This window comes from Acomys russatus, chromosome 27 (genome assembly GCF_903995435.1).
Source record: "Acomys russatus chromosome 27, mAcoRus1.1, whole genome shotgun sequence".
Classification (NCBI taxonomy): Eukaryota; Metazoa; Chordata; class Mammalia; order Rodentia; family Muridae; genus Acomys; species Acomys russatus.
The window spans coordinates 16,866,590-16,874,030 of record NC_067163.1 but is presented as its reverse complement, the minus strand read 5'-3'; positions in this window follow the sequence as shown (position 1 = coordinate 16,874,030).

The following is a 7,441-nucleotide window of genomic DNA, read 5'->3' as shown; positions in this document are numbered from 1 at the left end:
TTTTTTTTTTTTTTTTTTTTTTTTTTTTTTTTTTTTTTGCATACCACATTTTTTAACAGACAAAAGAAATCTGAAATTAGGTCAAAGGGTTATTTTGTTTGTTTTTAGGTAAATCGTCTAAGTGGAAGATGTTGCTTTATATACTTGCTATTTGGAAGTTCTGGTGTCATTTAGTTCTGTATAAAAGACAAATAACTTTAAATCAAGTGTAATGTGGTTAAGAATTTTCAGAAACTATATTCAAGTGCTTCATTTAAACTCCCTCCTCTTTTATATGAAAGTTGACCTAGAAATGTGTCTTGCATGTTTTGTTTTGTTTTGTTTTTGTCAGACAGAGTCTTTATGTGACCCAGGCTGCCTTGAACACAGGATCTTCTCGGATTATAGGCATGAACAACATACTCAGCTCTTAGAATTTTTTTGTCTTGAAAAAAGGTATTAGAACATAGAGAAGTGACACTACGCAACATGCGTCATTTCTTTAAAAACCATTCATTGCAGATGGGTAGCCATACTGTGAGGGGTCTGCCGAGGAAGACCATAAAGCAGCAAGAACTAGAGATAGTGGCAAGAGCTGTTAGGACGCCGCACTGTGGGATTTCAGGGTGAGCAGACCTGATCTTTTAGGTCTGCTTTTTGCTTGTTTGTTTGTTTGTCTGAAGACAATCTAGCTGTGTTACCCACATCTGCCTCAAATCCTTTGACTTAAAACTATCTTCCTGCCTTTTCCTTGTAAGAGGCTAAGACTATGGTAGGTGCCACCATGACCGCATGATATATCAAGTTTGAAAATAAAGGATTAATACTCTTCCAGCTCAGCCATCTTGCTGGCTCCAGTTTATTTGCTGCCAAGCCTGAGGCCCTGAGCTCAGTTCCTGATGTTCAGATGGTGAGGGAACAAGCTACTCCCAAGGGCTGGCCTCTAGCCTCCAGATTCACACAGTTATAGGCGTGCACAGAAGTAAATATGTTTTAAAGATGAAAAAAAATACTTTAAAATAGTTCTCACTTCATCTTTAGTTCACAGAATATTTAAGATTCAACCATTTTTAAATCAAATTGGTCTATGATCTCTGTTCTTAACCAAATTACTGGTTGTTGAGAAATTTTACCTGTAGAATAAAATAAATGTGAAAACAAGAGTCGCTCAAAGCTACTCTTCAGTTAGATTTTATCTGTGAGGTAAAAACATCTCAATGTTTTAATTTTCATTTTCTATTTACCTGCCCTGTCTATGGACACATCACCTACCTAGATACTTTCTCTAGATGTTTTGGAAATGCCTCAAGCTTTCAGAAAGAAATTTGGCTTCTGCTCTTCTTTCGGCATCTGTTGTGTGCTAATTTCAGTGTTTATATCCTTCATTGTTGTTTGCACTGTCTTTAATGTTTGGTGGATTTCCTTCAGAAATGGAAGAAATACCTCTCGTGATATTTCAGAATAAAATAAAACATGCTTTCATAAGAAACAGCATCTGAATATATACTTTAGGCGTCATAAAGCCAAGAATAAAACTTAAATATGGCAGTGGCAATTCTTCCACTGTGTGGGTTAGGTCAGGGTTAGGGGATTACAGTCTCTATGGTAGGGATCAGGAACGTTGAGGGTGCTCTGGTGATGATGCGTGGTCTCTGTTATGCTGGGCTATATCTTCACACGCCTTGTGATGGTACGTTCCTGAAGCCGCCTATGCTTGCCCCATGTTTCTTGTCCTGGCATTAGCAAAGGAATGAGGATGGTGTCGTGTGTCAGGCTGGAGGAGCTGTTACCAGCATCTGAGTTCGGTGCCTTCTAACCAGGGCTTACAAAGTGGGGGAGGCGGGGCAAAGCAAAGGATTTTTAAAAAATGACCATTTACGTTACACAGTATGTACTTAAGATTATGATAGGAAAAAATCCAGTAAATGTAATAGTTTCTTGCACTTAAAAGAAAATAACTACCAATACACATTGGTACATACTTTTCAATAATTTTTTTAAAACTGTGGCAGGAAAGTTGGCTCAGCATTTAAGAGCATTTATTGTTCATCCAGGGACCCAGGTACAGTTCCTGATATGGAAGCTCACACCCAACCATTGTGACTCCCATTCCAGGGAATCCAGTGCCATCTTCTGACCTCCACAGGCACCAGGCACCCATGTGGTGTACATACATGCACGAAGGCAAAACATTCATACCAATCTATAAAAAAGAAAGTTTAAGCTGTGTCATAGTTTTCTTATTACCTAACGGTAATAAGTCCCTAAATAAATCATCCATATTGGATTATTCCTGTTACCTTGGTAAAATTAGCTTAATGTAATGATTAAATTATAATAATGATAACATTGTCCAATTTTCTTGAAGTTCTTTGGTTAATGTAATAAGAACTCCATTGCACAAAATCAAGCTAAATGTTAGCAGTAGGAACCACCAGTCTGATTTCACTAGGGTGTTACAGATCCATGCTGTACAAATACATGAAAGGGAGGGATTAAGTCTCCGACAAGTCTGGTGGAATAAAGATGTCCTCTATGAGCAGTTCTATTCACCTTTCAATTGCAGTTCTTGTTAAGTAAAGGAAGTATTTGTGAGGGCTAGGATGTAGCTCAGTTGGCAGAGTACTTGCCTAATATGCATAATGTACGGGATTCAATCCCTGGCATCATGTAAACTGGGTGTATTTGCCTATATAGAGTTTGAGGCCAGTTTGAGCTATATGAGATTTTTGTCTTCAAAAAAGAAAAAGTAGGCCAGACAGTGGTGGCACATGCCTTTGGTCCCAGCACTTGAGAGGCAGAGGCAGGAGGATCTCTTTAAGTTTGAGTCCAGCCTGGTCTACAGAGTGAGTTCCAGGACAGCCAGGACTATACAGAGAAACCCTGTCTCTAAAAATCAGCCAGCCAAACAAAAAGTGTGTGTGTGTGTGTGTGTGTGTGTGTTGTGTGTGTGTGTGTGTATTATATATATACATAATTTTTGTAGACTCTTGCTCTCACATAAGCATTGATCTATTGTTCTAATTATAACCATATTTTAAACTTTAAAATCTTTATTTCAGTATGAGTTATCTTTAATCAAAACATAAATTTTAAACTTTTCTCCTTTTATTTATTTATTTAATCATTTTAAATAAAATATCTTCTTTACCCTCCACAGTTTTTTATAGTTTATGAATGTTGTAATTATGCCCAGTTTGGAAATGTGGTACTTTCCTGAACATCCACCCATACCTCATAGAAACCTAGCTAGTTTCTACCTACTTGGATTTAAGAACTTAATTTGACGCCACAATGAAAGGGAAGTGTTTAGCATCTTTTTTGCTAAGGTGAAATGATGTTAGTACCAAATTCCTTCATCTTTCTGTTCATTAAACCATGGGACAATAGTTGGACCTTTGTTTTTTGGTTGGGTTTTTTTTTTTTTAAGACTTAGTATTTTTTATTTGGCAGGGGTGGGGGTGGAGACGGGGTTTGGGTAGGATACATGCAAGTACCATCTATGAAGGCCAGAATTGAGAGCATCAGAAAGAAGCCCTGAAGCAGGAGTTATAGGTGGCTGTGAGCTGCCCTAGGTGGCAAGGGCAGCCAGCTGAGCCATCCTTCCAGCCCCAAGTATTTGCCCTCTTTTATTTTTTTCCTTTTGGTTTTCAAGACAGGGTTTCTCTGTGTAGCTTTGTCTGTCCTGGACTTTGTAAACGAGGCTGGTCTCAAACTCACAAAGATCCACCTGCCTCTGCCTCCCTGGGTGCTGGGATTACAGGCGTGTGCCACCAAAGTCCAGCTGTGTATGAACTTTTTATCCTTGTATTATGAAGAGATTTTTTTTTCCTTCTGTATCAACCTGATTCAGCTTTGTGTTTAACAGTGAGGCCTGTGTGATATGTAGGGTAATCCCAGGGCTTAGAAGCCTGGGGCTAGAAAAATGCAAATTGGAAGGCAGAGGCAGGCAGACCTCTGTTGAGTATGAGGCCAGCCTGGTCTACAGATGAAGTTCCAGGACAACCAGGGCTCTGTTACATAGAGAGACCTGGTCCTCAGCCCCCTCCCCCAAAGAGTGTGCCCAACAAAATAGAATGGGAATCAAGGCCTATTACCTCTCATACTCAAAACCCTATGTTCAGTCCCTAGTACTGATGACTGAATTATTGAAGCGGTATATCCAAATCTATAAAAATGATTTTATCATGTTATGTTTCCTTTTCATGACTTAAACGTTTTTCTATCCAATGAAAGTAACCTTGTTAACTGTAGTCCTGTCAGAATTAAAAGTGATTCAACCTTTTTTTGTTGTTGGATGGTTGGTTTGGTTTGGTTTTTGATATAGGGTCTCACTGTGTAGCCCTGGCTGTCCTGGGACTCACTGTGTAGACCAGGCTGGCCTGAATTTACAGAGATCTGGCTGCCTCTGCCTCCTTGGTGCTGGGATTAAAGGAATGCACCATCATCCCTGGCTTTTTTTTTTTTTTTAACCCAATTTTATTACATTTAGAAAGAGGTTTCAGAACTTATTCTTTTAAACTGATTGGATATCCTATAAGTCTTTTTTATAAGGAATGCTATTCTCAATGTATCTCAAACAATATTTTACATTTTCTAATGAATATTTAAGTGATTGATGTATGCTTTTCACTGAATATTTGTCCAATTTTAGCACAACTTTCTAAGTTTTTAAAATAAATACTGTTCAGCTAGAAGCCCATAAAATAATTTGCTAATAACTAACTTGCTTGCTAACAACACAGTAACTTCTAACCCTCTCTGTCACTTCACATTATCAGTCTTAGGTTTAGAGTCATTTTTCTAAAAATAAAAGAGAACCCAAATGTAGTGGCCTTTCCTGCTCTTAAGCCAATAGTTGTGGCATGGGAAGTGTGTGCTGGTTACTTTAAACAGCTTCTCACCAGTCCAATTTAGGTTATCATGACTGGGGAAGCCATAAATTCTATATTTAATGCTTTAAATATGAATTCTTCCAATTACACTAAAGTCATAGAGGAACATTGGTTCAAGAAATAAGAGTCCTGAGCCTAATTATAGCTTATATATGAAGTCTGAAATTATGTGGGGGGTCCATAAATGCATATGATATAAATGTTTATATAAATCTCATGCATATATGTATGTTTCTGTATATATACACACACATTTAAAACTAGACATACAAAGATTTGCTTACATGTCACAGTATTTTTCTGTTTTCTTACAGTTTTAGTAATGTACTGTAAGGTTAAGACTGAATGTAGTATGTAAGAATAGAAATTAAAAAGTCACAGATGGCTATTAAAACAAATCCACTATAGAGAGCAGAATGGATACTGGGATAACAAGCAGCCTCATTAACAGATACTTAGGCCAAGAGAAGTGCGTAGTAGATGTCCCTTACATTTTAGTCAATAAAATATTCTATCCTTATTGCACATTTATCTGATAAAATAATAGACCAAAATTAATTTCTAAATGTATTTTAGTGAGTATTAACTAAGCATATAATCTGTATGTTAGTGGTGGGGGCACATTTCTTTCTATAACTATTGAGCAGTTACTCAGTTCAAGAAACTGATTTGATGAGATGAGGAAAAAAAAATCTATGATGGCTGAAATTATCACAAACTTCCCAACAGTATCTATATCATATGTTTTACAGTTTACAAAGCATTGTTTTAATGTTATGCCCCCCCAATTATACATTGTACTTCCATAAAATGTCTGTAAATTAAGACAATGGTGGATTTTTTAAAAGATTTATTTATTATTATGTATACAGTATGCATCAGATCACATTATAGATGGTTGTGAGACACCATGTGGTTGCTGGGAATTGAACTCAGGACCTCTGGAAGCTCAGTCAGTGCTCTTAACCACTGAGCCATCTCTCCAGCTCCAAAGGTGGATTTTTTAAAAACATACTAAAAAGTAAGCCTTTATGTATCTGATGCAGTACCGCAGGCTCACAAGCAGGTGTTGAGGGCTGAAGATGAAATTAGAGGTGCCCATTATCTCAAAAGCTCCCTCCCATAGAGCTATTAAAACCCAAATTATATCTACTTTGAATTTAAAGGAATTAAGTATCATGAGAGGAACAAGCGAGTAAGACTAAATCCCAACACGTGCTGAGTACACTGAGCTCACCGACCTTGTCTGAAGTGACAAAGAGGAAAGAACCAACCCACACTTAGCCTTGATGTACTTGGAAACCTGTAGACAATGATCACTGTATATCCTTTCTGTACTCTGTTTTATTAGAGACAGGCATTTTACTGTCATCCGCCATCCTTATCGGTATAGATTGTTTATACTAATACCAGATAATTCTTTTCCTTTTCTGCTTTACTTAGGCATTTCCAGTTGGCACCTTGGTGTCGTGAATCGAAGTCTGGAAATATGCTTATTAACTGGGTTTGCTACTGGTCACACTACAGAGTCAATTTTATAACAACACTGTGAAGCCAGCTTTTGGGTTTTGTGCCAGGAATTTAGCCTAGGGCCTCATGAACTTCAGGGCAGGTGCTCTACCACCGAGCTCCAAGCCCAGCACACCAAGACCTCTCAAGTACAAACACATTTGCAACTGTTCTCAAGAATAAAACTAAACACTTCTCTGCTTAGTGAGATTTTTTTATCCTTTGAGGGATTGTCTCCTAAAATGAAAACCTGTAGACTGTCCCTAACTTTTCTCCCCACCATTGCAGATACCCAAAGAGAGAAGGAAAAACAAGACATTCCAGAAACTGAAAAGTCAGATCATCTTAAGAAAAAAATAATAATGGGGAATAGGTGATTTTAAAAAGGAAAGGCACTAGATGCCAGATGCTACAAAAATATTAGTGGTTCTGTGATAGGTTGATTTTTTTTTTAACCTTGACTTTTTTTTTTTCTTAAATTTATCTTGCAAAGGTTTCATCTTGTGCCAGAGAGTGAGTTTCTTAAGAGCCAGAATTGAATGTAACACTTATGTTAGAGACTGATCAACAGTACTGATACTTGTTGGAGAGACAGTAACTCAGGAGTACTGCCAGAGAATGGGGAACCTGGCTCATAAAAAATTTACTTTTAGTTTTGCTTTGTTTTAAAAGAAATATGCGTTTTAATGTAAAATTTTTTGGTTGGGGGGGCATAGCTCCAGTAGCAGAACATGTGGCTAATTATTCAACACCTGCCTGGCTTCAGTGTGTGTGTGTGTGTGTGTGTGTGTGTGTGTGTGTGTGTGTGTGTGTGTGTGTGTGTGTGTGTGTGTGTGTGTCCGTCCCTCTCTCTGTCTCTGTCTCTCTGTGTGTGTTCTCTCTCTCTCTCTCTCTCTCTCCTCTCTCTCTCTCTCTCTCTCTCTCTGTGTGTGTGTGTGTGTGTGTGTGTGTGTGTGTGTGTGTGTGTACCTCTCTGTCTCTGTCTCTCATGTTGCTGTAGTAGGTTCTTCCCTTCTACTGATGGAGTTTACTTAATTCAGTCACCTAGAAGAGAGCAA